The 3,498-nt window shown below is 32.3% G+C and overlaps 1 protein-coding gene across 2 annotated transcripts in view; it reads right to left on the bottom strand.

Annotated features, from left to right (window-relative positions):
- Positions 1-346: 346 nt before the first annotated feature.
- The window catches only part of LOC136088449 (uncharacterized), a 27,004-nt gene continuing 23,852 nt past the window's right edge, over positions 347-3,498 (bottom strand). For both annotated transcript variants that reach the window (XM_065812166.1, XM_065812167.1), the window contains one exon: positions 347-3,058. The gene's annotated coding sequence lies outside the window, so the exon portion shown is untranslated. The remainder of the gene's footprint in view (positions 3,059-3,498) is intronic.

Here is a 3,498-nt window from a genome sequence, read left to right as displayed (position 1 = left end):
CTGCTGGCAAAGATGATTTAATGTTATTAGATCTAGGTAATAAAATATTTATTCTTAACTTGGCTTTTGTTTTTCCTGTTTCTAGTGATAAAAAGAAACAATCATTTTTACATAAATGGCTACTTGAATTCCTGGTTAGCTTACTCACAGATTGAAGATGGAGCATACCACCTTCCATGTACACTGTTGTATACCAAACAAAACCTCAATAATAAAATACTAAAAAGCTTTTACAATATGGGGTAATGCAACTTATATGGATCACAATAATAATTGTCGACTTCATCAAATGTCAATGGATTATCTTAACATGCTGCAATCTAGATGTAATTAAAAAAAAAACCGATTGAAGTTGACATCAATAATCTTAAAAAAACCTTATTATAAGTAATCGAAATAAATTAATTTCAATCATGAAGACAATTATTTTTCTTGACCGCAACAATTTTTTTTGAGGTCATCGTGACAGTATGTATCATCCAGAGATCAGAGAAATATGTAAAAACAACATTGGTATAGGTAACTTTGTAGAGCTTTTAAACTTTCGTATTGAAGCATGTGATAAAGTTCTTGAGCAGCATATTCGTTCTGCTCCTAAAAATACAACGAAAGAATTATAATATTGATACTTTTAGATATATTAAAACCGCAGAAAACGAACTTATTGAATGCTGTGGAAAAACAACCGACGAGGTTCTAATTAAGAAAATTAAAAAGTCAGATTATTTTTCTTGTGTAATAGAGCCTCTGATTGTTCCAATGTTGAAAAACTATCTCTAGTTATAAGATACATTGACTATAATAATATTATTTGTGACGACTTTCTACGGTTTATTGAATGTAAATCTAGTACAACTGGTCTTGGTGTTGCGCAAAACATAATTTCTGCAATTGATGATCTTGGTCTTGATATCCAAAAATGTAGAGGTCAAGGATATGATAGTGCTGAGGCAATGTCTGGTAAATTAAAAGGTATTTCATTTAGAATTAAATTTATCAATTCAAAGGCAATTTTTGTTCGCTGTGCATGCCATAAACTTAATTTAGTTGTTAGTAAATCATGCAATATTCAGAGTGTTAGAAATGTTCTTGATCAAATCAAAGACATATCATATTTGTTTAACTTATCACCTAAATTTGCCAGTTGTCGCAATAAATTCATTTTTCCTGGTCAAGCAAAATTAATTGATACAAGTCGTATTAGATGGGTTCAGAAACTTAGAAGTCTGGATGTTTTTTTTGGTAACTACATAGAGGAGAGTGGGGCACAGGTGAACAAAAATTGTTAAATTTTGATTTACTAAAATTTTTCTGCTTGTAACTTTACTCCGAAGTTTAATACAAACAAAACTATCTTTGGTGGGATTAAATTATGTCCAAGAAAGGTAAAAACAGTTGTATTTTGGAGGTGACATGCATTATAACAAAGCTTTCAAAATTATTCAGCTATGCTCCGTGGTGGGGCACAGTTGAAACAAGGATGGGGCACACTTGAACTAAGCATTTTCTACAATTGATTCCCATGACAAATTAGGCCCAGTAAAACAATAAAAAGCAAGAACAAATGCAGTCGGCAAAAACTTTAAGCATTAATACTGAATAAACCAAACGTCTTACATGCACAATACTTATCTAGCAAGCGAAAGAACATGCAGCTATAAAATTACTATAAAATACAGCTATAAAGCTTCCAATTATTTTTTTTGTCTAGGCATTTGTTTTATCTTCTTATTATTAATGTCCATGCTAAGCTTTCGTTTGCTGGATGAGGATCTTGTTTGAATAGCCTTCTCCAACGCTTTTTTTTCCGGTGTGTCTGTGAGAATTCTGGTGGAACCTTTTTTCCTTCCTTCAGTGGTCGTTTTGTGGTGCTGCTTTTGGAAAAGGCCTGACCTCAACCGGACTGATAATCCCAGTAGGTGCAGACTGAATAGGAGGTGCCGACTGAACTGCAGGTGCCAACTGAACTGATGAAGACGGTGCAGATTCAGCCTCAAGTTCAATATCTCTCTGTAATGTGCTGTAGTCTGTCGTATCATGTCTGACTTCACAGCTGTTTCTGCTCTCTACAGGATTTTCTCTGTCGGTTACATATGATGATAGAAACTCGTTACTGTCAAAAATATCACAATTAAAAGGATAAATCCCTGACACTCTAAACCCAGAAGTAATGTTTGCAACAGTAAATGCTAGTGGGAAAGTCTGTCCAACTAACTCTGCGATTTCATATATAGTTATCGGCTGGCCTGGATGACTTGCCATATAGCCTGCACAAGCATTGTTGTAAAATCGTTTAAAGGTTCCATAGACGGACCTGTCGAGAGGCTGTAGTTTATGGCTACAATGCGGCGGGAAAGTGAGAAGTACAACGCCACTGTCTTTAGCTAGATTTAGTGAAGCTATTGATAAATGGCTTTCCTGATTGTCCATAATCAGCAGCACCGGTTCTTCTTTCAAACACTTGACATGTTTGATAAAGTGTTTCATGTACAGTTCCCAATTTTCAGCCGTCATCCACCCTGAAGGATGCGAAAGACCTAAACTTCCCGGGGGAGCAGTCTTTATCATTAGATTCTTAAAGTAGACACGTGGGAAGATGAATACTGGCGGTATGAAGTTTCCAATTGCAATAACTGTGCAGCATACAGTAACAAGAGTACCACGTTCTGCCGATGTTACTTGATCAACCTGTTTTGCTCCCCTTTCTGCAATGACCTTGCCAGGTGAATAGAAAGTTGTGACACCAGATTCGTCAACATTAAAGATTTGATGAGGCTGGAACTTATGTCACTGACAGACGTCAATTAGATTGTCAAATAATGCACCAACATTTGTTCTGTTAAAATTAGTAGCTCGTGACAAGCTTGTTGCTTGTTCTAGTATCCAATTGTTTGGAACAACTTTGTTGTTTGCCTGTGCGAATTCAAAAGTGACTGGCAGCCTGACACAATGACAGGCCTCGGTTGAAGACAGCTTTAGATGCGGCCGACATATCTGCACTGCTGGTTTTTCCGACATCTGTCTTGCGAACCCTGGATCAAACCATATTGAGATTTGGCTGTCAAGAAAACAAGTAAAGATATATATATATATATATATATATATATATATATATATATATATATATATATATATACATATATATATATAAATATATATACATATATATATAAATATATATACCATATATATATATATATATATATATATATATATATATATATATATATATATATATATATATATATATATATATATATATATATATATATATATATATATATATATATATATGTATATATATACATATATATATATGTATATATATGTATATATATACATATATATATGTATATATATACATACATATATATATATATATATCTATATCATATATATGTATATATATACATATATATATGTATATATATATATAAAGTATGTATATATATACATATATATATATATATATATATATATATATATATATATATATGT

This window comes from Hydra vulgaris, chromosome 12 (assembly GCF_038396675.1).
Source record: "Hydra vulgaris chromosome 12, alternate assembly HydraT2T_AEP".
In the NCBI taxonomy this organism is placed as follows: Eukaryota; Metazoa; Cnidaria; class Hydrozoa; order Anthoathecata; family Hydridae; genus Hydra; species Hydra vulgaris.
This window is presented reverse-complemented; position numbering and strand designations above follow the sequence as displayed.